Source organism: Megalopta genalis, chromosome 10, assembly GCF_051020955.1.
Source record: "Megalopta genalis isolate 19385.01 chromosome 10, iyMegGena1_principal, whole genome shotgun sequence".
In the NCBI taxonomy this organism is placed as follows: Eukaryota; Metazoa; Arthropoda; class Insecta; order Hymenoptera; family Halictidae; genus Megalopta; species Megalopta genalis.
Window position 1 is genome coordinate 17460182 of NC_135022.1, and position 27370 is coordinate 17487551.

Sequence of the window (27370 nt, forward strand, 5' to 3'; positions counted from 1 at the left end):
CGTAAATATTAAATGGTGAAGTGTCATTCGTATCATTCAATTTTTTCACAATTAAACACTTAAAACTGGACACCTGCACATGTGCATGATACTCGATGCTATTCATACAGTATAAAGAAAATATTCAGATGCTTCAGCAAAAGTGGAATCTCTTGCCTAGCTTTTTAACCGTTTGAGTCCCAAGCAGCGCGATCGCACTGTTCAGATTTTGTGTCGCGGATCAAACTTTAGTGACGCACGTACAACGTACAGCTGCTTTTTCTTTTTTTTTTCTTTTTTTTTTGTTTATTAATCTTGACGAGTGCTATCGCGCCGCTTGGTTCTCTTCGCAATTAATTAAGACAAGCGCTATCACGCCGTTCGGCACTTTTCGATCGTGTGCCACTAGTCCCAAAAATCGTACCAAATTTTATAGAACTTAGGACATTTTTTAAAAATTTGTGCAACTGCATAAAATTCTCAGATCTACTAAGCCCAGCTCCTACGGCAATTATCAAACGTTCTCTTCCATTTTTCAGCCCCCGGCGCACCAAAGGTGTCCTTGAAAGAGAAGGTCCCTCTTTTCGGTCAGGTGAAAGACGTCGACCGATTAAAAAAAAAGGCGGATACGAAAGGTCGCGACTCAGGGGATCAAGAATCCCGCGGAAACATGTAATTAGCTGCATGGTAGCAGGCGTAAAAGCGGTTTCCCGAGGCGGGAGAGGTGCGCGTGCAGCAAATAGACCGGCCACCGCACCGGTCCCAATAGGGTGAAACGTGATTTTTCTGCGGCGTGCCCCTACCACGGTCCGATCGGGACGCAGAAAAGATGCACTTGGCGCGGCGTGCAGCCACGGCAGGCCACAGCAAGGAAGGCAGGCAGGCAGGCGACGTAGTTTTCTGGCGCTGGCAGGCGAGAGCAGCTGTTTCCAGGCTGGAGTAGCGCGGGCTGGAAGTTCAGTCTCGTTGCGACCGTCGGCGAGGTCGTGTCGCAGCCAGCCGTTTTTGCGGCCGCGCTCAGAGCCTTCCCGCCACGTGCACTCTCCGCTCTACTCTCTCTCTCTTTCTCTCTCTCTTTTTCTTTCTTTTCGCCTCTCTTTCTTTCCCGCCGCTTCTCGCATCCTCCGTTCGTGGACCACGTCTCGGAACCGGCTCCCGGCTACGCTTCCATCCGCGGAGGAACCCACGGCCCCGGTGTTCTCCCGGTTTTCGTGGGCGGTGAGGGGAGCTCCTCTTCCGGAAGAAACGACCCGCGGCTTCAGCATCATCCAGACGCCACTGTGAGTACGAAACCTCTTTGTTCCGCGCGGACCACCTTGAATTTGCCGAACTTCGCGCGTTGCCGATCGGCACCCCGATCCTGAAACCGATCGCAGCCCCCTCAGAACAGAATTCTAAACGTCGTTTTACTCGGTTCGAATTGTAAGAACGCGAGGATTCGAGTCATCAGTCGCGTACGCCGGCTTTGACACGAAATCGCCGGTCGTAAATGTGCTGAAGTTCAGTGGCCGCACCGGCGAGGACGTCGATAGTCTTCAACGCGAAAATACGTCACTGATAACAGGTGGAAGTTTCGATTTGACGCGATAATACGTCGTCGACGACCAGTGAGGGCTTTCGATTTGACGGGAAAATGCGTCGTCGGAAAGCAAGTGATAGTTTTTAATTCGATATTTTCGCGATATTTTCGCAGTTTCGTTCAACTAGGTCTGCGCACACGATTCCTTGTATGTATTTCGGCCGTATTGACTTCACTAGACATTTGAGATCATAATGCACGAGAAAATATTCCTAGGGTATACTAGCATCGCTTTGAAATCGTGATGTCGAGTCATATTTGACGTAGAGTGCAAATGATACGGGTAAACGAACCCGTGGATCTGAACCGATGGATCTTTTGGTGCGCAAACTGAATCGAACGTTAGGCAAACGGAGTTCTCCAGCAATTATCGAAACGGACACCCTTTGGACGCAGTCCGATTCTTTTTGCCGTGGTGCATTGAACGTTCGATTTTTCGAGCAATAGATGAAGTGGTAATAAATGCAATTTTCGTTGTAAATGCAATTTTGCCGATACTAAGGTCGCTGCCCCATCCCGGAAAACGACTACAAACCGAAGGAATTTTAAATCAAAGTTTATCATTATATGTATATATAAGTATAATATATATGTATATAAATTTATTTATTTATAATTATTTAACCCTTTGCACTCGAGTGGTGACTCTGAAGCACCACTAAAATTGTTGTATCACGTTCCGAGATAATTTTTATATTAACAAAGTTTAGATTTTTAAAAATTGTTAAAAGTGTAACTGTTGTTACGAGTCACCACAAGACTCAATTTCATGCGCATGAAATGCACTTTGCCATACAAAATGGAAATACTGTAAGTCAGAAAAATTGGTTTAGATTTACAGTTAAAATGGCTTCGAGTGCAAAGGGTTAAAATACGTAACAAAAGAGTGGAAATTTTTCTCACAAATTCCACAGACTCGCCTTCGTCTAATGAAGAATCAAGCAATTTTCGAGTGGCGCTTCTCATTGACTGCGGTTCGGTTTATTTTCTAGGTAATCTCTGCGAAACAGATGCCGGTATCGCTATTTAATTCCTCGCGGCGCAAACAAAAGCATTCTTCCGATATCGACCAGGTCAGTGTTTGAACGATCCCGCTGTCATCGGCCCGACTGGTTCTCGTCCGCGTATTCAGCGCGTTACGTAAAGTTTACATCGTAAATCACGCGGGAGTTCGTTGTTCACGGTGTCGGCACGCACGCCTCCGCGAATATCGGACAATTCGATCCGCGTTTTCGCGCCGGAAACGGAGCGGACCCTTTCCTGCGTGTGGGCGCTGGGTCCTGCGGATCGGCCGGTCACTTCGGGGAATCGCAAAAAAAACGGTAAATGCATGTGTCGCTCGGGATATGTGCAAGTCGGCCTCTTGGGACCGAGTCGGGCCCGCCAGAGACGACCGACTTTCGAATATTTTGCGGAGCGAGCGTTTTATTTCGCGCCGACCCGCACCGCGCACGGGAATTTCGGGAATATTTTTGCGGCCGGCTCGTCTGCGATCCGTTCTGATCATTTTACTCGGACGTTTAATCGAGCTCGCTGTCGGATTCTTGTTTCCAAATCAGGTCCGTTCGATGATTCTCGAATTTCAGATGTTTTTGGAGCCCTTTATAGAGTACTTTGGAATGCAAGAAACGGCAGCTCTTAGGATTCATTAATCTTTCGAAGTCCACCGTCCACGTATAAAGATAGGACTTGCTCATTCTAAATCTGGTGTTGACAGTCTTTCATTAAATCTTCTGTGAACTATGGTAATTCTCCGTCGCTTCTAAGTATAAAATCGCAAGGATTTTATTCCTCTATTTTCACTGATCTCGCAAATTCAAATGGGCCGAAAGTCTTCAATTATGAAGTACAGTTACCCAATCGAATCGCTGCTGCTTGCTAAGAATGCCACAGAAAATTCTTCGCGAATATTTCAGTATAATTCACTAGATGTTCAGATACATCTCTCGTCTTTCACTGTCTCCGATTTCGAATCTTTACAGGAACATCAATAACTAGAAATAATTAATAAATTTTCATTATATTATAATATTTATCGATCAGGGTTATTGGCAAACGTAAATCACCGTGATTCGAATCATCTCCGCGAACACGTCCCTGCGGATGAATTTCCACGTCCATCGATGAAATTGCGCTATTCTTTCGAACTATTTTCGCGGCCGAGCCAGCCACTTTGTGCCGGTGCCGGAAGGCTGGGTTCCAGCTTTACGATCCTCCAACAGGGTTCTAAAAAAGCTTCTGTTCCGTGTATTCAAAATAGTCCTGCGGTACAATAAAAGCGTTGCCGGGCGGTGCTCGCGGCTGACTAGACGTTCACGCAACACCACCGCAGCATTGTTCCATAGAAATCTTGTTCCGAGTCAGCACTGCCAAATTGGTTGAAACGTCGGGTCGGACGATTTATTTGAAAAATTGTCAAGCCGCTAAAAAGGATTAAAAATAGAACGATACGATCGATTTTCCGGACGTTGCTCGGTGGAAATGATTCATGGGCTGGCGTTCGCCACGGATACGCTAACTTTTTAATCAGCTTTTAGGAGATTGTAGTGAGCTGTTGTGGAACCAATCGCCAACAATTTACACGATTTTGTGCTTTCGCGTATGTACTGTTCAGTACTTTGCTCCGTTTCGTTTCATTATGAGATGGTAGCATAATTTCTGTTTGTCACTTGATCCAAGATGGTTTAACTATGACGATCTTTCCAATTCTCATTTAACAACCAGTATCATTCTCGCAAAGCTTTCATGATTAGTTAGCGAAAAGGACGGAAATGTGAAACCACTGCTTCAAATTGCTGCAAATTTAGCGAAAATTTCTTCAACGTTTAGTTCGACCGACGTGTACATTTGTTAACGTCAATAGCGATATGATTGACATATTCGCAGGCAATGTTACTAGGTTTAAGAAAAGTCTTCAACACAGGTTTTGCTTTATTTTCGTTATTGTGAAACCACGCGTTTACCAGCGTATATAAATCGAATAAAAATTACATGAAATTGAAACAATTTGATCAAAATCGAACATAGATTTAATACCTTCTTCATCATTTTAAAATCATAGGCATCTACGTATGCAAGTTTTTCAAATTACAACGGTCTCTGCGATTTTTGCGTTTATCAGCCAGTGGTCAAGGAATTTCCAGAACGCTTCGCGGTCTGTTAACCGCGAACAGCAAAAATTTCCGCGACCGATCATTCATAACTCATTAGCAACATTGCCTCGTGTTTACATTAACCAAGAATTTCCCGCTGCCCCCACTGCACGGCCGTACAAACGATTACATGCGCGCGTTGCGAGACCGGCAATAAAGCCGAAAGGTCGATCGCGGAGGAATTCGTGCGGCGGTCGGTTTCCAGACACCTGCGTATCGATCCCTGGAGGCTCGATCCTATGATCAACGACTCATTGTGCTCGTTCGCGCCGAGCACGAGAACGATCGTTCCCCGGTCCCTCCTTCGTAGCTCGCGGGCCGTTTGCGGACGTTGCAGTAACCGGAGATACGCGCCGTGGTAATCATTTCACCGGTGATACGTGTCACCTGATAAATTAATCCTCCTCCTCGCGCCGCGGAATTATTCTCGTCCCTTGATTCGGCAACGTGTGCCGTCGCAGCACGAACTCGCTGTCTAGACTGCCCCTCCTTGCTCCTATCGGCAAGAATGTTTATTTCCTCGCTCTTGACTCGAACCGGCTTAAAATAGAGGCTACTTTGAAAGAACGCCGCGCGGTTCAAAAGCGGAAATAAATTCTGTTCCGCGCTGTTTCTTTGGCAAAATGCTTCCAGGGCTCTATCACCCCGCGCCACCAGACGCGCCTAAATGCTCCACCGAGTGGAATGACGATTGCGCGATGCTGCGGGGTTGCTGCCGGCAGCCTTTTCACGCGGACAGTTATCGAATTTTTATATAATTATCAGTGCCCGGCGCGAATCCTCGACAAAAGGGAACGTCTCTTCTCGCGGGTGCTTCGGATACGCCATTCAACGAATTCAATGGCGCGCCTCGCAGCTAGAGTCTCTGTTTAAAAATTGAAGCTCGTTTTCCGGAGCTCCTTAGATTCTTTCGGTCATCGAATCGATCCGGCGGACCATCCTCGAGTGCTTCCGTTTTATAATCTCTGGAAGACTCTTCTCCTTCCCACGGAATCGGGGGATGTTGCTCGCTGGATTTCTACCGAGACCGTCGCGATCGGTGCTAACTCGATTTACCACATGTTTCCTGTAATCCGATGCTACCGGTCCACTGTACTTTAATTCTCTGATTCACAGTTTCGTTTTAGCCGCGGTTATTGACGAGCAATTGGACACAAGTATTTACTGTATGGGTGCATTTTAAATGCTAAGATTTCGTTCGATACACATAGTCGGCAGAAAAAGCCTGCGAACGCCTTTTAAAGCGACATAACTGTTTCCAGATTGGACCAAACGAGTCGAACCTCGTCGAATTGTTCGAAGATCCAGCTCACTAATTTACATTTTATCATTCCAACCAACTGCAATTTATGCAGAAACCTTTCTTAAGTATTGTCCTGTAAACCAGTTTTCTGTAATTGAAACAAAACTCGACTCGTCCTCGACCGTATTCTAAAAATTGATACCATTTTAAAAGCTGCGCGCCGACATTTTCCAGCGAGCATAAGCCTTTGAAACTGAGACCACTTGCAGCATAATTTCCTCAAAGGCATGCTTCGTCCAACCAAAACCAGTTCTGTTTGTAACAGACACGTTTAATTGTATTACGGTGGTTTTACGCGCAAAAACTGTCCAACCGAGTCACTGGATCAATTAATAGCGTTGCGAGTCGCGGAGTGGTATGCAGACGAGTGCGAACGGTCGGACCGATTTACGATCGCCGATTTCCGGCCACGAGGGCCGTGAACGCCGTCAAATTAAAGAACCCCTGATTGAAGACGAAACGACTGAGACGCCGGCTCGCCGGAGCGGGCGTTAAACGAATAATAAAGTTTCATCGCGCGGAGCGGCTGTAAATTTCGGATCCATTTTCTAGCGAGCCGGCCAGCCTCGTCTCCCGTAAGTTCCCCGTCGCTGTTTCGAACAAATCGAGCTGCCCCGGCACACATCCAACGCCGGGTCGGTTCGATTCGCGCGAGCATCGAGCAAGCCCGCGAAATGGGGCCATCGCACCGTCCACGAAGATTAACTTCCCCTGCCAAATCGAAACCACCGGCCCGCCGGCGTCGATTGATTTACATCTGACGTTTTATTAGGTTGCCGGGAAACTTCCTCCTCGGTATCATTGTACCTTGGACATCGAGCCGGGAAAACAACAACGCGGTCTAACCGAGTGGCTCCCCGGGATCTTGGCCCATTGTTTCGGCTTGATTAGATTTTACTCCATTTTTGTGGATCTCCTCGCGAAATCTAGGAGACGGGACTTGGCATCGTGCATGATAGCTTGATGATACGCTGCTTCTATTCGAGGAATTCAACAGCGAACTTTCGTGCATTTCTCGGTGAAATGCAACGAAAGAATAAGTACCGCAAAAATGAATGATGGTGACAGTATTTTGTACTTATTCAATATTGAATCTACCGAGTTCTAAACTTGATCGATGTTTGTTACTTCGTGACGATGGGAAGACGCAGTTTAGTAAAGTTAAGATAGAGATAAAGTTTATTTAAACTTTTCGTAATTTTTATTAGAACGTATGGTTGGATTAAGAAACTTATTCAATCATTTCCTTCGAAAGAAACCTTACTGGTGATTTTGACCGTTTTGGTAGGTTTAGTGTTAATTTTTGTTTCGTAAACAAAGTTGAGCTATCTTTTCCGTAATTAAGACAAAATTACTTCTTCGTCATTCTAGTAAATAGCATCGTGTTTTGAACCACTTCAAAAATGATCTTTAATAGAGAACATTGAAACTAATAGAAAATGCCACGAATTTCCAAAACGGGTGGCTTCTCTAACCAATTGAATCTGCTCAAACGCAAAACCTTGCTCTTTTTACTAGTATTCGTATCATAAAGCCTGCTTATTGTACAGAGTATGTCACATAGGATCCACTTCACGAGTGAACAAGAGCCAGGCAAAAGCAAAAAAGAGAAAAAGAGAAAGAAAAGTTTTACAGCCATTTGCATCTTCTTTCAACGAACCCTCAAATTATTTTGCAACAACTGCACATTACCGAAACTAAAAATGGCTATAACTTCGAAACAAGGTCAAATAGAATACATGTTCCGGAACGTTTCATCGACTATCCGTCGAACCTCCATGTCCACATCCAGGAAGAATATCAGGGTTAAAGTCCTCTGTAGTCTCCAATTGTCTTCCCTACTTTAGCCGCAATTTCTGTCGACAAGAAAACGGAGACTCCGAGTCGAGGAGGTGGAGGATGCTCGTAGCGGGAGATTCGGAACGCGAGTTTAAGTAAATAGACCGTTATTTCGAACATTCGAGTCGGAGCGAAGAAATCGCGAAACTTTTATCGCCGGCCAGACAAGATCGATATTATCGAAGCGCAACGCGACCGGCAACCACGTCAACGGAATCCGACGATAACTTTTGCGGCATCCGATAACTCTTGGCCGGTATCAACTTCCGTTTGGCAACGGCGTTCGCGGGGTACCCGGCCTCGAGTTTTCGCGGGGCATACACTCGACTTTGGCAACGGGAGACCTCTTAAATACGGTTCCGTTTAACTTCGCGACTACGCGGCGCACCATTTTCGCATTCGAATCGAGTCCCTCGTTCGCGATCACCATGCCAGTCACGTTACGAATTTCTACCTTCCTTTAATTATTCGAATGGCTCCCAAATTGTACAGGCAACCCTTTGCAACCCTTGTTCAAAAATTGCCTCCTCGAAAAGTCCGTTGAATAACACGGTTTTGACACGTTCATTACGACCAACTTCTCGATGCGCGCCCTCGTTATTAAAACGTTTCATTATCAGCAGCGTGCCTCGTTTGTGATATATATATATATATATATACATATATATAAAATAAACAATAAACAATTTAACAAACAAAGGCGTAAATTGTTTGATTATTGTACTATGCGTATTGTACTATAATTTCACTTACAAACGTGAATAAAATGAATTTGACTTGTTTACGATGTGAAGTAAGAAATTGTGAACGTGGTGTATGTTTGATGCTGACGAGGAACGTGTCAAAGTCTTCTTTAATAATCCTAAAAAATATCTTTTTCATTAGATTAAAAAGTGTCACACAATTAACGAATTAATTCTACGATGTCCAATATAACGCGATTATGAAGATCCGTATATTGATGTCCTTTATCTTTCTCTTTTTTAATCTTTCTATTGTCCTAAATGGCAGCTACTTAATTTCGATTCATTCAAAAAGTGAAGCAGACATTTGCTCGAATGAATCTCCGAAGACAGAAAAGCGTGCGGCGTAGTTCGTCTAAGAATTGATTTATCTCTGGTCGTTTTATCGTATATCCGTCAGAAAACGCTTCCAATGTAACCGCAGCCATACTCGCAACAAGCGTTTTTTCCGAGCGGTTGTCTCACGGTGGAACATTCTTCTGGTCGTTAAGAAGGTTACATAAGCGTAGGAAGGTGTAAATAACAAATAGCGCGGAGTTTCTGTTCGTTTTCTTTTACCAACAGAGTCGTTCCATCGATACGCGTTGTCGATCCGGCGATATTTATCAACTCTTTTTCGCTGCCTCGACGTCGCGAGGCTAGAGACTTTTTGTCGCGGCAACATGCGAACGTGATAAAAGCGATTGCGCGGATAAATGACAGCCGCCCACGCGCGTTTTTTGCCTCGACGACAGACGTAGAGCAAACATTTTTGAACAACCTTCGAACTATTTGCTTAGACTGAAGAGTATTTTAATTGCGCGGAGACTATCGTCCCACTGCTTTTAAATTCCACGCGCTATTGTCTGAAGGAACGATCAACAAATTGCAGCATTCTTACGAGCATGTGTTAATTGACGTTGTCAGACCAGCCGCAATTCTTCGTGCGTTTTACTTTGTACTCATTCATGGTTCTGCAGAGAGTGAAGAAGTTTGCGTTGCGTGATTACCGGAGAGGGAGGGGGGACATTATGACGCAAACGGCACGTCATTTGTTCCCATGTAACTTTCAAATTTTTCCTACGTTTGCGAGACAATGATCCGTCAACTTTTCAACTCGGTATTTCTTCCGACTACATACCAGTTATTATAGGATGATAAATTGCTGTCTATTTTCCGGCATAATTAACTTCGTATTTATCGAATAAGACGTATTAAATTCTTGTAGAAAAATATGTGCCTAAGGCACAGTAATTAATCACACCACAGTAACCGGCACCACTGCCCTACGAGTCCCTGAAAAGGCAAAATGTGAGGCAAATAAAATGAACGTAACGATCTCTCCTAATAGTCCGACGCTATAAAACGAAAGAGTTGTTCGTCGAATCAACAGAAAAATCTGCAAACGTCTTTACGTTAAAGATAAAATAAAAGAGCCATTTCCGACGCGATACGTGCCCCTTAGCTGTACCATTTGGCAGAAGAACGTCCGAAGTTTCACGGTGGAGGCACTCGGTGGATTTCTTTCGGGAAATTTCAAGGTGGCAGCGAGTCGAGCAACAATATAGGAGATTAAGAAGAGCGGAGACGAGGAAGCAGTAGCATAATCTCCGGAGAAGAGAAGGAGCCGAAGTGGAAAGGCAGAAGTGGCTCCAATCCGCTTTTCAATCGGCTAAAGATGATAAAGTCGTCCACTCGTCCCGGGGTTCGTTACGACAATGTAACGATCCCGGGGCGATACGATGCAATCAGCCGATGGACCCACCGCCGAAGCGCACCGACGGAGATGAGCAAACACGAGTCTTACGATCGGTTTTGCCCCGACGACTTGGCCAAAGATCAAGATACCTAGCCGGGGCTATAAATAGGATCCAGCTCAATAATGACCGGCGCGATCCCGCGGCGCGTTTATCAATATTGATCGCGCAATATCGCGCCGGCACTCGGAATATCTTGGCCGATATAATAGAATCGATCCGTGGCCGGTCCGAGATCGGCCGCGAAATCACTACCGATGCGCCGGGCTAATCGACCGATTACGATGACGACGCGGGTCCTCGATGAGCTTCGCGGCTAATCTCGGATCGAATCGTCGCGCTTCCTCTTTTTCTCTGGATTCTATTCCGGGGGCCGGGTACGGTTTTATCTCGAGCCCGTCGCGGATAGGCCGCTGTTTAATTAAACGAGTAATTTGCCGTCGAGTCTTTTTCCCGCAATAACCGTCGATTCGTTCCCGGGGGACTCGAAGAATGTTCCTAATCTAGGATCGAAGTTATTTAATCCGTCGGACAGGGCGGACTAAGCCACCACCGGCACACTTTGCGTCAAACAGAATGTAGCATCTGCTGCTGCTTAACCGTGCTATGCAAATTATTGGATTTTCACTCAAGTTCGGCCAAATTAATATATAACGGATTACAAACAGGAACATGTCGGAATAATCGGATTCTAAGGGTAACCCCGGCCCCGGGTCGTTAACCCTCGATTGGTGAGATGGGATCTCCGGCGCGGTGTGAAACTTTCCGGACGAATTTCGGGATAGTTTTGTTCGCGGGCGCGAGCACGGAATCGCAAAAACTGGAGGCTCTGAGCGAAATGCACTTTGCTGGATGAGATCGTTCGGAGGAGCGTGCGAACTTCTATCGTTCTGACTAACTAGAGAGGATATTTGCAAAAAAAGAAAATGGTTTCTAGATGGAAGCCAATTTGCGGCGCACAGACGAATGATATACCGCCGATAACAAATATTTCGGGCACAGTAATTCGGCCTAGATGGCCAGGACAATTTAACGCGGGAAATTCCTATTAACGAAAGTATTGAACGAGCAAACCAAATTGCCAGAAAATTTCATTGGTCCGAAATGAAATCACGTACGTGTCCGCAACACACATATTTGCTTGCGCAACACTGTGCACACCTGGGTGCAGAAAGGCTCGCGAATAATTGAACGTTCGTTGAGTGACACGGAATTGCTTCTGCCGGTTTCCGCGGCCCGGTGACATAAAAACCCTATAAACTCATCGGCGATCGACCACGCACGGCGTGCACACCAGGCTATTAAGTTTAACGCTTGCTAGGTTCCGTACCTGACGACCGGCAGCCGGCCCTAGCCTTCTTCTTCTTCTCTCTCTCTCTCTCTTTTTCTTTCTTTCCCTCTCGCTCTTTCTCTCCCTCTCTTTTTCTTTCTCTCGCTCTTCCTCTCTCTTTTTCTTTTTTCTCTCTCGCTCTTTCTCTCTCTTTTTCTTTCTCTCGCTCTTTCTCTCTCTTTTTCTTTTCTTCTCTCTTTCTTTTTCTCTCGCTCTTTCTCTCTCTTTCTCTCTCTCTTTCTCTTGCTCTTTCTCTCTTTTTCTTTCTTTCCCTCTCGCTCTTTCTCTCCCTCTCTTTTTTTTTCTCTCGCTCTTTCTCTCTCCCTCTCTTTTTCTTTCTCTCGCTCTTTCTCTCTTTTTCTTTTTTCTCTCTCGCTCTTTCTCTCTCTTTTTCTTTCTCTCGCTCTTTCTCTCTCTTTTTCTTTCTTTCTCTCTTTCTTTTTCTCTCGCTCTTTCTCTCTCTTTCTCCCTCTCTTTCTCTTGCTCTTTCTCTCTTTTTCTTTCTTTCTCTCTCGCTCTGTCTCTCTCTTTCTCTCTCTTCACCACAGGAGCAGGCCAATCGTTCTATCTGAAACGAGGGTATAAAGGTAACCGTCCGTGCCGTTAACGTACGCGAGGAAGTTATGCGCTGGTAAACGGCTCGGGGAATCTTTCGGTTGCGCGACGTGGATCGTTGACAGTCGTCTATCGCGTCGCGACATCCAGCGAACGGTCATTGGCAGTGTCGGGTCCGGGCGTTTAACTTCGGGAGGTGGGATCGTTTAGCTCCGCACCCCGTGTAAATCCAATTTAGACGCGATAACCAACGCGATAACTCGACGGCCGATTTTATGCGTTTATGACGGGCGCGAGTACGCGGCAATCGAAGAGATTAAAAAATATTGTTCTCAGCTCGGCGAAGTTGATAAACAAAAAAGGTTAATGGAAGTTGCAACGAAGTTAGCCGATGGTGGAGGTAAATTTCATGTCGTCAACGATGTCGCATTATTTATGCTGCACACGTTTCATTGCGACGATGAATTTTCGTTCGCTTGTATGTACAGGGTGGAAGGAAATTATATGCCACCACCGCAAAATTTTACATCTCTGAATCGGTAGAGATTTGTTTAAAAAAGTTGCCTCGCAAGATTCATCGTGACCATGATACTCGTGGACCGTTTCTTTTTGTCTGTATTCTATTCGTCGCGAGTATAAAACAGAAAATTAAATTTTAGCTAGGAAATATATTATTATTAATTATACAGTGAGAAACGGTTTTAATCAGTTGTTGTTTCGTTAATAGCATGGTATTTATTCTACACTGGATCGCGTACAATTAGCCAAAGAAATGTTTTCAAATTAAAGAAATTATTGGGATCGACTTGAAGATGAAATTTTTCCAAATACAGTAAATTCTCCCTAATTTTCCTTCGGCTCGTAAACAGAAATGGACAATTTGGACATTATTGGAGATTATACGATTATTCCAGCTTTGCACTTAATTTTCATAATTGTTGACAATCGTCAACTATAAAACTGAGCCGCGGGGCTCGAATAATCGTATCACTTCTTCCTAAATTGTCCACTTTTTTGTTTACAAGCTGGAGGAAAATTGGATAGAATTCACAGCATCTGTAAATTCTAGACTACAATTACGGCCTTTACTGGACACGTTACGCTAACGATGTTCTTTCGGCGGTCTAAATTTTACTCTGCATCGTTCACGAATTAAAGATTAGGAGCCTGGCGGCGGCGCCCTTCCATTCGCGCCCCCTAATCCGTCCGGGCGGATTCGATTCGAAATTCGATATTTTATGCAGATTTGCGGCGCAACGGTGGTGGGTTAAAACCGTATTACGGCGCCTGGTAGGTGTTAGATTCCATTTGATGGTTCCCATGCTCGTAACTTAGGCTCGGACCGCCCATGGTGACCCATTGTGGCTCGGGCGTCCGCCGAATATCCGTCCGGCTTGGTCGTCGGCCGTGATTCTTTCTGCTGGCCGTCGACGTTGCAACACTCGCAACGTTGCCCGGGTGTTATCAGCTTTTCAGCCGGTTAGGCACAACGGTCCCGGATAGATCTGCTCGTCTCGATCCCGGAAGCGGAATCGTAGCTGACCCGGATTAGCATTTTCTGTCCCGCGAAGCTTGGAATATTTCAAAACGGCAATCTCGCCGCCGCCGCAACTCCACTGCCCCGTCCCAGATGCGCGCGATATATCGACGTTCGAACGGGCAGAAACATCGATCACGGTTCGCGTGTCGCGCGACAGACGAAACGCGACATGATTAGGCGGCGCGATAAATCGCCGATGCATATAAATCGCGACGAACGATCGCGCTCCAACCGGTCCGACGCGAGAAGGAAGCCGCGCCCCGTTCCGAGCAGAAAAACACGCGTAACGAGACAGTTGAACGGTCGTTTAACCAAAGTCGAACGTTTAATGGGTTTTTAATAGCGTTGTTCTTCCGAACCGTTTTGCACGCCGAACGGAGGCAAGAAGGGGCCCTGGAACACCGGCTGCTTCTCGATTTTGACGGGTTTATTTCGCGATCGTTAATCACGGCGACCGCTGTCGAAGTGGATCCTCTGCCATCTACGGTTTATCTCGTGTATGTCGTCGTTGAAGTCTCTTGTCTCGAGTGGGCGCCAGGCATTCCGAGATTATCTATGTCTGACAGCTGGAAACGAGTGGCAGAAGAGAACAATTTAGATCTTTATTCTGGCGCCAGGCTAATGACGCGCGTCGAGAGAAATCCTCCCCGATTTTAGGTGTTCAGAAATTTTTGTAGATGTCTCAACTATTCGCAACGAGCCGTGTCACGAGCAAATTGCAGCGGGTGCGCGACGACACGGAGGCACATAAAGCGTTCCACGTAGCCGCTTCCAGTAGCGTGAACAGGGTGCACCCCTGGAAAGCTTAGATCGCGACATCGATCACTGCGGTGGACGCGATAATTCACGGTTATCAAATTGCTAGAAACGCGTCGCTATGGCAATTAATCAGTCGCTGCTATCCTGGCAACGGACAGGCCGGCCGCGATTCATCTTGGCAAGTTCTCGCGGAGCGGTCTCTCGCCGGGAACTTCGAGGAAACGATTCTTTTCTTGCGGCCCCGTATAATCGCGCTCGTAATTTCAAGTAATTCTCGATCGTTGACCCGCCGCGGCGCATTGCCGCGCGACGTCGACGGCCGTGCTCGCGGTCTCGCCGGTTTTTCAGCCGAAAAATTCCCCGCAAATTGAGGCGGGTCGTTAGCTTTCGGTCTCGCGCCTCGTCGTCGCGCAGCCATTTCGGACGGAAGAATCTTAAGTACCTGGAGTCTCGGGGCCCGGGCCACTCGACGTCGCGCCCGCCGCTTCATTTTGGCACCAGAACCTAACCCAGAACCACCGAGCCCACCCCCGCGGCTTTTTGTGCCCTCCAACCCGAGGCCCTCGAGTGCCGCCGCGAACATCTAAATGGCTTTTACGGGCCGAACGGGGGCAACGGGCTGCGCTTTTCGTCTGGGAACGCGAACCCCGCACCGTGGTCACCATTAGAGCCTGTCGCGCATCTGCTTCGTTTTTCTTCGCTTGGGAAACGGTCACAGTTTTCTTATCGACTTCCACGGCGGTGATGCGATGACAGAAGCGACTTGCTCGAAATGGAACCTGGTGCCGTTAAATGGGGGTTGCCTCGGGCGAAGTGGTTGGCGAAAGTGCCGGGGTCTGCTCCTGATCTACAGTTCATGGCTGATTAAACCTTTCCCCTTACTGGTATAAATTATTAACTATTTCCAAGTTTCAGAGTATAATATTCTGCTATTTTTAGATAAATCGATCTTAGACTTTGACTCTTAGTTTTTGAACGTGACAAATTCAAAAATTGTTCTTCACGAGTAGGAGAAGACACGTCACTTCTTTTCTTATCGGGAAAATATCTAGAAACTATGAACAGCTCAAATCTAATACTTCGAAAGAATTTTGAACGAATTGTGGATGTATAAAGGACGATAAGCGTAAAAAAGATAGTTTGACACATCGTTTCATCGATGAAAAAAATGTGAAGAGAACACAGAGTTTTCCTTTATTTTCAATAAAATATTTAGTAAAATAAATGGTTTGGCATTTATTATATCGATGTTTTACGATAATGTCAGGTTGACACACGACGTGCGCATCCGGCTGGAAAAATGAGGGCGCGATAAGTGTCAACCCGAACCCTTTCGTACGAAAAGGGTTTGATAAAGACGTCGTTAAAAGTCTCAACATTTTCTGAACATTGTACAAATTCTTTTATAATTGAATAATCATTCTGTACGTAAATTAATTTACGAACAAATGCATGGAGGACAACCGTCGATGTAGCAGGCTTCCACTATTATCTCTTAGGTTCAGTCCTCCTTTGAAAAATGTTAGGATCCGAAAGAACCACTTGAAATGTATTCCAGTTACAGGTCTATCATTGGAACGAAGTTCATTGAAATTGGAGAGGACCACTTCTGAAGCAGCCCTTGTGGAATTGCTACGAGGGTTGGATCCTCTAACCTTCGGAGGACCCACATTCCTTAGAACGTGAAGTTACAGATCAAGCAGGACTCGTTGATTCAAAGTATAAACTAGAAAACGGATTTCAGAATAGGGGTTAAGAGGGTTCGCAAAGCGATAGCGGTCTTTGATCCGGTCTTGCCTAGTACCGGCAAGCCAGGGTTCGCGAACTGGTCGCCATCCTTTCATCGAGCCCCGCCCCCCCTATTATGAGTATTTGCCTAAGTTATTCGGGTCCCCGACGACGATCTTCCCAGGTAGTGGAACGGTTCTCCGGATGGAATTTTCATCGAGACATTCAAAGGTCCTGCGCGCGGACAAAAGCCTCTGGACCATGTTTTCTTCGAGGGGCGTCAAATGTCATGGCTACCCGCCAACTGGCGTAACCACCCTTGTCCAGGTAGCATATCTAATCGCACGCCGACACCCGAAAGATCGAAGACATCGGACACGATTCCTCAAAACGAATCCTTCTTCGATCGACTGCCATACGATTGCTTCCGTGATTAGGTCGTTGTTAAGGGATTGTTCGACGCTGGAACGGGTTCAGCTACGTAGCCACAACAATGCAGGACCGTGCCCGGGGCCCACATCGGGGCTCGTCCACGTGGTTTCACACGTTTTCGCGACACTGCCCGTGAATTATGGTCCATTGTCTCCGGGCCGCTGACGCCAATAAGTCGCTCTCCTCGCGTTACCTTTTCTTTCCCGGCCGCTTAATACCGTTCCCTTTCACACAGATCTGGGCTGGCCCGTGTTGACACTTGTTTATTTGTCACGCGCATTACAGACCGGACAGTAATGGATACGCGGAGCTGCAACGGTGATCGTTTCAACGCGGAATAATAATAGGGACCGGCAGCGATTCAACGCGCCTTCCGCACGCGTGACTAATTCGTAACTGGCCTTGTAATTCATTTTTCTCAGACCGCGTCGCGCCACCATTTTGCAACATTCGTGCCACCGGGCTTCGGAAACTTCGCCGTACGAGATCCAAGTGCTTAACCCAGGCCTGGTTCTATCACAACGGGACCCATTATCCAAAAATTCCGCGTGAGTCATTTGCTACGCTTCCATGAAAAACGTGTGCCTTTTCGGGACACTCGTTCGCTCTCACGATTATGGCTTACTTGGTCAAGGTTCGTAAAACTGACGTGTCGAAGAACAGTTCTAGGATTGATCTTTGTGCAAAGCAAAGATTGTGTACGTCAATCGTGGGAACCAGGGATCACAAATATATTCTTTTCTCTAATAACTTATTGCCAGACTAGTACAGTTGAACGTGACTATTTTTTGCTCGCTATTAGAATTACGAGTTAACTAGTTTTAAGTAATTAGCGTAAACTGTAGGTTTTTATGCATTTTTATGGCATGTGCACATTTGTAATATGTAAAGAAACCTATAAATTAACAAAAGAACTGGCGTCATTTCAATTTTACATTTAAAACAGACGATTTCCTGATGGACCAACAACGGTTTCTTCTAATTCTAATTTTATTAAAATCGCATATGAAAAAATCTGTAATCTAGTAATCCCCATGTGATTTAAGAACAAATAATAACCAATCCGTCATTTCAATTTTACATTTAAAACAGACAATTTCCGGATGGACCAACAACGGTTTCTTCTAATTCTAATTTTATTAAAATCGCATATGAAAAAATCCGTAATCTAGTAATCCCCACGTGATTTAAGAACAAATAATAACCAATCCGTCATTTCAATTTTACATTTAAAACAGACAATTTTCTGATGGACCAACAACGGTTTCTTCTAATTCTAATCTTATTAAAATCGCATATGAAAAAATCCCATAGTCTAGTCTCTTCCACATTCCTCACGTGATTTAAGAACAAATAATAACCAATCCGTCTTCGGTCTTTTGTGTCTCTCTAGGCGACTGTCGCAACTGACAAAGCATTTATTTAGCGATAAGGTGCGCGAACAGACGCACGATTCACACGGTGTGCATTGAACCCTGTACCTTATCCGAAGATAAAAGTTTGAAAAAATTGGCTTCCCGTTATCTGAAACGAAGAAAGCCTCCAGGTGACGGAACCCCGGCTCGCCATTATCCGGAATCTCTTTAAATTCAATACGGCCCATCCTCTCGCCTCTCTGCGCGCAGGACCGAGCCGTCTGGTGGACTGCCATCAAAATCCACCAGCCCGTAGTTAGCGCGGCACTTTATTGTCCCGGTGGTTCGGCCGAGTGGCAGCTGTGATCGCCACGGAAACGATGCCACTAAAACGTGGCTGCGGTCTCGAATGAGACTGACGGCTGGGCCGTTCCAGGCGTCCAGATATATTATGGTAATAAAGCAAGTTTTAACGAAACTTTCACTTCCTCCACCGTCGACTGATTTACGACGCTTGTCGACGGACGCCCGAAGGGGCCATCCCCCCCTCCCCCTCCGCCGACCTTTTCGAAGACAAATTGTGTCGCGTCTCGAGCATTTACGCGGCCACGATTAGAAGAGCGAAGCGTATTCAGATATATGGAGTCGCGTGGGCCGGGCAAACGCTCGTTCCCGGCCAGATTTATAAGTTAATCGAGCGTAATGGCGTTTCAACGGTAACTCCGACGCACCGAGAGAGAGAGAGAGAGAGAGAGAGAGAGAGAGAGGAGGCGAGCGCATCTGCCACGGTCGCATATTTCTTCGTCGGGCTGGGCCCTCTTCGCTAGATACAGATGCATTAGATATACAAACGTGTGACTCACCGCGGCTTTTGTGCAGCCACCCCCAGCAAGATTAAGATTGCTTTACGGGCCGTGTCGCGATAATATCTCTAATGATATCTCCTTTTGTCCGACGCGTCTCCACCGGCGAAGGTAATCGTCCCCTAATACGCCCATTCAGGAAACCAGATAAAGAAGTATCGAAGAGGAAAACGCCCTCCGTCTCTGGCGATAATCGACCGATGCCCGCTGCGGACAGGGATGATAGCGAATAAAAAATAAGCCTCTCGTTTGCTCGCGTGTTTAACAGAAACCTGTCCGTACATCGCCTTTGGGAATCTCACCGTTCAACCCTTAACTGATGCGCCGGCCACGCGGGCCGATGTGATTCGTCTTCGGGGGGCTGCGTTTTATCACCATCTTTGATAGAAGACAGCGCAGTCAATTTGGTTGCTGCATTGAAACAATTAATGGCACCGGGATTCCGTTCGCTATTTTTCTACGTTCTAAAATTCGCACGGATCGATTCGTTACAACGGTTGGGCGATTTCTGACGTACGTTAATCTTCTTTTACAAGACAGCATCGTCTCACGCGATCGTTCGAAAAGGATCGCCTGCGTTAATTCGTCGCATATATTGAAACACAATTTATGATGGTTATTCATTAGAACAGATCCTAATTTCCATCGATGATCGATTAGCAAACAGTGAACAAAGATCATGGGCAACTATTGCCGCAACGTTGCCCGGAGGCAAGGCTGCAAATGATGTCAGGGGAAGAACATACTCGATCTTGCTGTAGAACACTCATTATGTACTTCATCATCTCTAACGTCTCAACTCTTTCCGATCCGCAAGTATTTCCACAGCGTTGCTGGCGATAAAAATGTTCGCTCTTTTCGTAATGAAAATATTTTAAGCTTCTATTTTTCTTATTGGTTCTTTTATACGTGTATTTAGCTCGGCGTAATTTCAAATTTTTCGTTGCGCGGCATCTTTTGAAGCAGTCTCTTGGGTGGAAACCGGCTGTATTTTCGCAAGTTTCGGGGGAGAAAATCACTGTTCGATGGTAGCGGGTTGAATAAGCGTTTCCAAAAAATCTCGGTACAGTCAGTCAGGTCTACCGACTGGCTCAGGATTACAGACACCCTTCGCGATCGTCCCGTATCGAAGGCAACGACCAAGTCGAACGAACAGAGCACTCATGGACCGATCATCCGAGGCACATCGAATATCGGTGAAATCCGGGCCCCGAGGGGAATGTTAATGACCTAACCCAGACGCGGAGTCCTCCACAGCACGGCGAGCATTAGCCTTAACACTTTTAAGCTTCACGGTCGCCGTCGCCGGTGCATGGCACGAGAATTGGACGATTGCCCAGCGACAGTGTTCCCCCGTATCGCTGGCCGCCGTGGTATTAACATTCAGCGCGTTGTAAATGAGTCGAGCGTATATATATATATTTATTCTTCGGTTGGTGCGCTTCCGCGAAAAACCATCGTTCGTAGGTGTCCACCGGTCGGGATCGATCGTAAAACCCTTTACGTCCACCATATACCTCGGCGCCTCTTCGTTTCACGATCGGACGAAGGAAGCAGCTCCCAGTCGCTCTGCTCCAGAACGCCGTACATTCACCTATCTACGGTCACACGAGAAGAGAAAAAACCCTTTTGCATAATCGCGTCCTCGGTTACCGGGAGTGGCAGCATCTGTTGCGCAATCGATTCAGCAGTTTTGAGGCTTTCACGACTCTGCGTCGCGCAGTTGCACCTTTTCCGAAAAAGTCGATTGCTGCAGTGCATTATATTGTGTGCATTTCAGAGAGCATTAAATGCCGTTTGAAGTGTTGAAATGTCGAGCATGGTTACCGAGACATAGGCTGTCATAGTTGATCATCATACCTTTACGATGGTAACATCTTCGATGTGAAAAGTTGACGTTTATTCGTAAAGAAATCACTTGTATGACATTTTACCAGTAAAATATATGTTATGAAGATGATTGTGCTTCCCTTCTCGATACGCCTCAAATCATTGTCGTATAGCTATCGGAATATCTGTTCTAATAAGATTCGTGGCTAGACAGCGGATTTTATGCATTTATCACAAAAATGAATCATGCATCATGTGCAAGATATCAAAAACGTTTAAAGAATTCAAGGATACTGTTTAAGGATACTTCGACTCACGAAGATAATTAAAAAAGGAGATACATATTTACGTAGTTCCAGTATTTTGAAGTTAATAGAAACAATTTCTAGATCGCATAAAACATCTCAGTCTGCGCATAATTTAATATAAGATTTCAATTGTGACACGAAATCGAAAAATTTTGTCCATTTTGGATTTTACATTTCCGATTTTAAATTTAGCAACCTTCAAACCATAAGAGCATCGATTTTCATGAAAATTTAACGAAATTAGGAATTGTGGCCAACATTTTTATCATGCGTCGTGAAACTATCGCTGGTGTGGCACTTTAAGGTATGCCGCATGATTTTTTGAGACCGGAAATGGACAAATGTAACGTGTCTAGGAAATACAGACTTTAAACGTTGGACCCCACACGAAGCTATAATCAGCGGTGTTTTTTTATTCTGAACATCAGCAGCTGAATGGTCTCTAGCTAACTGGATGACCGTTCTTGCCGCGTAAACAAGAACATTAAGTTCGCGTTCAGCTTTTTGCGCTGTCAACGTAGCTGGCAAAACGACAGTTTTTCCGCAAGGACGTGGCTTGCGCGGCAGAAAGCCTGAACGGTGAAATGCGAACGGCAAAAAGCGGAATGGAAAAAGCAGGGCTATCCCCGCGATCGATGGCCACGCGGACGCGGAAACGCGCGGATGAAGCGGACGAAGCAAAAAGGATCTATTCGCGGCCAGGAGGATCGGCGTCGATCGGCAACGGGGCTCCTCGATCCTCGCGTGCCGCACGTTTCGCGATTCGCCACGGAGCGAACGCGACACACCTGGACGATACGCTACACGCAATTACAGCTTGAATTATGCAATTCTCGCCGGGCAACCGTTTTTTAACGGCGACGAATACCAATCAGTCGACGGCGCGTAATTAAAACGGTGGATTTTCGAGCGACGCGAGCTCTCGACAGCGTGAGATAGCGTCGGAGAGAGAGAGCCTCGTCAGCAATAGCTTGCCGGATGACTGAATGCTTCGATAAAGTTCGAGGGATATTAATTACTACGATACCGCGGATTGGAGCTCGAGGTCGCTCGAATCTGTCTCTGTTTTCGAGAAGATAGTATTCGAAGTTCTGCTCGATGCGGAGTCCAATTATTCCGGTGAAAAGAAGAAGAACGCCAAGCCTAGACGTTTGCAGGCGTTCAGAGCTGGATTATTAGAGGACGCAGAGTCCAAGACCACAATGAGAATTCTTCATTATAATAATCAAGAGCAACGAAACCACGCCCGCTCAGATAATATTCCAATTTAATTATAAATCTATAATTTCTTTCTTCGAAGTTGCTTGTTTCTTAGAGCAATTGAGAGCGATCTCAGCGCAAAGAACGCTTGCTCTAAGATCTAAGCCGCGCAGGCAGTCGGACGAGGCTTCCCTCGATCGCTCATTAGTTTCCCGGCCCCCGTATCGCGATCGAATTGCGCGGATTTGTTATTCATCCGGCGGCCGCGCAACGGCTTACGGCAAAATTGATCCCGCAAATGAGACCAATCCACATCGGCGACAACTCCATCTTGCCGGCTGGAAATCCATCGAAGCATGCGGCGATCTTCGATCGTTAACGTGCCCGGTGGCATTTCGATCTCTCCCGGCGACGTTCGATCTACGGGGTGTCCCGTCCGCGGCTCGTCGATCGACACGATAAAGCTGATAAGCCAGGTAATGTCGCGATAACGTCCGCGTCTACACGCTTGGGCTCTTCTAGCGGTCTAGAGGTGTCCCGTTCTCCTCGCGCGGGTTCGACGACCCAACGATATCGGGGCGCTTTTGAAGGTTTTCTTATCGGGCCCGAGATATCCGAAATGTTCGCTTTAAAACGGCGTTGAACAACTGGTCCGCCCGAGTCCACAGTGACCAGACCCCGAGCAAATGTTTGTCGGCCTCGCGGGGGTGGGAGGACAAATTTGTGGCCTCTTCGGCGGATGACTCGCATAATGGAGTAGCAAAATGTTTGGACAACTTTGAGGTTCGGCCGATGGACTACAGTTTCCCCGAATGAAAGGGAGACTGGGCGGCGCAACACCTTGCACGTAACGGTTTGCGTTGGCGTTGAAGTTTAATATTGGTCGAGCTGCCTCAACGTTTATCCGTCGTCTCCGCGACTTAATCTGTCTGTTTGCAAAATTTACGTAACCGACGTAACGACGAATAATTGATTTTGTAACTCATTCGTGGAAAACTGACCTCCTTCAACTGTTCAGTCGATGCGGGGGACGACGTTTAAAGATTTTTTTGGAAACCTAGAATTATATTTTACGCGACGAAGGTCTACCCTTAACAAGTCATGGACACAATACCGCGCCTTCTTTAACCTTTTTATGTTTACACAACGTGGACACACACTAATAAGATAGGGAGACCGTATAGGGTGTTATCAGTAAAAATGAGCCACTATGATAGAAGCGGTTGAACTGGCTTATTATTGTATGACAAATTATCTGTGATAAATAGTTCTCGACATACGTGAAAGGTCATCAATGCGCCTGATCTTCGCGGTAATAAAATATTTAACCTTTTGCAACTGGATGCCGCCGATACGGCGACGCTATACATTATTCATGTCAACGTGGCATTTCTTTCTAATTATTAATTTTCGTTCATAATTTCAGCTAATCGTGTAAATAAAAGCACAAAATCTTTTATTTATTAATTCTTATAAAATTTCACAGCAGTACGCCAATTGCATCTATAAAAAGTGTCGCCAATTAATCCGATTGCTTTAAATTTACTATTTTATAACTTTAACTTACAATTAGTCATTAATAATTACAATCAGTCGTTAATAATAAGTTAATATTAACTTACAATACTTCTCAATGCGTTATCTGTTTTTTAATCATTATTGCTGCGAAGTACTTTTTATATTCATTGAAACAAGTTTTTGAATGTTCTTGATGGTGTTTCGATTAGGCAAGATCAGACGAGATTAGACCGAGTTAAATCGACGCGAGGGACGAATCAGAGCTTTAGCGCTCATGTCGAACTGCTTAATTGTTATCTGGTAGGATGAGAGGGATATCTGGCGATGAGAAAGGGACTAGACAGTCCAAACACGGAAAATATGTAAAACACGTCGCTCAGAGGAGGTGGAGAAGGGAAGGCGGCAGCTGGCGAAGCCGCATCGGCGGCAATTAATAATAGCAAAGTAAAAGCAATCCTCGCCGGCTCCCGGCAATTATCGGGACATCCAGGCCAGGTTGTAAAGCTTATTTCTGGCACGACGGAAGCGTCGGCGTTTCAGCCGTGGTGCACACAGTGGAAACGGTGAACCGAACCGGCGATAAGCTAATTTTACGCGAGTCTATCGGGTTCTGCGACGTGTGCCGCTCCAGATTAAGCCGGAGTCCGTGGTCGCGGCCGGTATCAGCGACGACACGATAAATAAACGCCGGACGATAAGGAGGTTACGATAACTCGAGCAGTACCGGTTGATTGCTCGCCGGATGATCGGCTCGGTAAACGGACGGATCTGCAATTAAGATCCATTGTCGAGGGTGAAATTGACCGTGTCCGTGCCGGTGGGACGCTGTCAGTTTTCGATTGTGCGGGTCGTGGTTCGACGATGACGAATGGGGAAGAAGGTAGCGCTGGCTGGCCGTTATTGTCAATCGAATAAATAAAACTGTCCGACAAGGGGCGAACCGGTTGGAACAAAATTTTGTGCAGGATCTAGAATGAAGGCTGCTTGTAATATAGCTAGAGGTACGCTTGTTGTCCGTTCGTTACTGGACGTGTTTCTACTTATTAGCCTGTTAACCGAGTGCTTTCTTATGTCCAAACACTTACCGCCGGTATGCGCAATTCGCCGCAGTAACGTGAAAGATTTATGGATAGCTTAAGAAGAAGTTAACCCGCCTTTCATGGTTAACAGCTTAAAAGCTGAACGATGTAGCTGAATCTGCAACACCCATTTACTCATAAACGGAGCAGCGTAGAAAGATAACCTCAGCCTGCTATGATTAATGTTTTTCTATAGCATCACCCCTTTTCGACGTGCGCAAGACACGTCGGCACAGGCATCGCGGATGTCTTTGTGGCGTCATAGTCCGCGCGTAAGCTCCGAGGGGTTATAGAGAGCCGAATTGGACAAAACGTTTTCAACGAGAAGATCGAACGAACGAAGGGAACCGACGAAATTATTAAAAGTCGTGAAAGCTCGAGGCCGGCCGGGATCGCCGAAACTGCGGGAACATGTAATGGGAAACTATACGGCCAGTATAACTTTACATCGAAACGCGATATGTTCGCCTAAGCCTGACCAGCTCGAGCCGTCGCCAAGGGGTATCGTTTTTCGCTTTAGAAAAACTCTGGCTGCGGCGAATATTTCGGTGGTTGCCATCTCGTCATTTCTCTGTGCCAAGGTAGCCGGGGAGGATTTAAAATCGGCTATTTAGAATCGCGAACACCGGGCCAGCCGGAGATCAACGCCGGTTCCGTAATGGGAAATTTTGATTGCATCGCGGTGAAAGCGCGACCGCGCCGCGCCGCGGCGTGAAAAGCGACGGGAGAGTCCATAAACGCGTTCGCTCCTCCCGCGGCTGTGTAAATGCGCGATTCATACCGCGGCCGGTTCCCTATTTATTAAAGCATCAGTCTATTCACGCCGCGATGAAAACACCGGCCGGGGGAGCGCGCGAAGTCATCGCCGTTCGATTTGCATAACGCCCGAGCGACGACCTACCCCCTGGAAATTATGTCCCGCCGAGAGTTATCGCTTATTGCGCTCGAGGATTCCTTCCATTTCTCGCTTCGGGCTGGCTTTCCTCTGAAATACTGTCTTTCCGCCGGCCGGAAAGTTCGTTACTTTTCTTTCCGATCTTTGCCTCTTCGGGGACGATTCTCGAACGCTTACAAGATATTAAAAATGGTGGTGTGCCTCCTGAATATTCTTGCAAGGGAACACACCGAAGCGATACACGCCCGTTTTAATAAAACTTTCGGTAAAGCTAGTTTTTACAGAAATATTCGATACGTATCTTTTACCCGTCTTCGTTCGCATTTAAGGGTTGAAAATAGATCGCAAACTTGGGGGTTGAAACCATATTCCGTTGAATATTTCGGAAATTATTAGAGTTAGGAGAATGATTCAAATTGCTAAGAGTTGTGTGCTTTTAATAAGGAATCCAGCTGCCCAACCCGGATTTCGACATCTTAATTTGTTTAAAAGATACATTAAAATATGGCAGATTAAATGCTGATAACTATTACCAAGAGCTACACGTTGCTTCCAGATTCCTGTATCAAACTGGGCGTGAATTGTAAGTGTTCGGAAAATAATTGAACGCCGCTGAAGTTTTGCAGATTGTTTGACCCTGATGTTCCCTTCGGTGTCCGTTCCGGGGTGCATAAATTTATTTGTCGAGCACGTTGTCGATTACCAAGGTCGCATTTTCAGCCATACATCACATGCTTAGTGCACGGACTTTCCTGTTAAATTGTTATGATCGTCGGCTTCGTCGAACCATCTGTTGCTGGAAACCGTACTGTTTGCATAACAGAATAGTAAAACGCGTAGCCTCGGGGCTCGGTATATTATTATTACGACAGACCAGTCTAAGAGATTTAAAAAGGAATCATTTATCATCCCCCATATTTTCAGACCAGCTATAAATATTAAAGAACCGCGTTCGCGGAACGGACGATTCAAAAACCAATGAGTGTCCCATCCCCGGGGGGATAATCTTCCTAGGGATAGACAAGGTTCGATCATGCACAGAATTCGCACGAGCAGCTTGTACACAGGTTCCGTGCGTGGACCGCAAACGCAAACGCGGTGCGCGCAATTGTTAGACATTTTTTCGGGGTTCGGTGAGCAGCCATTATACTCTAAAACCGGTCGTTTTGTTCCGGCGAGCCTCGTACCCGGCCGTGGAATATTTAAACCGTGTTTGATAAACATCGGACGAGCGCGAGATCCGTTTGCCGGGAATTAACATAATTACAGGCAACAAAGGTGGGTCTGGAGACCGGGTTTAAAGCGCGCCTCCTCGGTAGACCTAACCCAGACCCTCATCTCTGTTTTCTTTCGGCCAAGGTCCAGCTAATTTTCCCCTTCCTCACCCCTTCGCTCTTTTTATGTCTCTCTCTCCGCGCCTTTTTTCTCCGTGTATTTTTCTTCCATCTGGTTCTTTCTCTTTGTCGATTTTACTGTATAGTACTTTTTGGTCATTTATATTTTTTATACCTTTCCTTTTTATGCACTTTCCTCTCCCCTAAACTCCGCTTTCCTCAGTTATACTTCTCTGTTTATTTCAATGTTCTCCTCCCTGTTCCTGTATATTCATTTCGCTGTATTTCTCTGTCTATTTCTACTGTTTTTGTT

General features: G+C 46.1%; 1 protein-coding gene across 5 annotated transcripts in view; it reads left to right on the forward strand.

Annotated features, from left to right (window-relative positions):
* The first annotated feature begins 861 nt into the window (after window positions 1-861).
* Sulf1 (Extracellular sulfatase Sulf1) overlaps window positions 862-27370 on the forward strand; it is a 122877-nt gene continuing 96368 nt past the window's right edge. For 4 of the 5 annotated variants that reach the window (XM_033470131.2, XM_033470135.2, XM_033470134.2 and 1 more), the window contains exon 1: window positions 862-1259. The gene's annotated coding sequence lies outside the window, so the exon portion shown is untranslated. Of the gene's footprint in view, window positions 1260-24506; window positions 24751-27370 lie in introns of those variants that run through there. The other variant, XM_033470133.2, reaches the window with a different exon arrangement.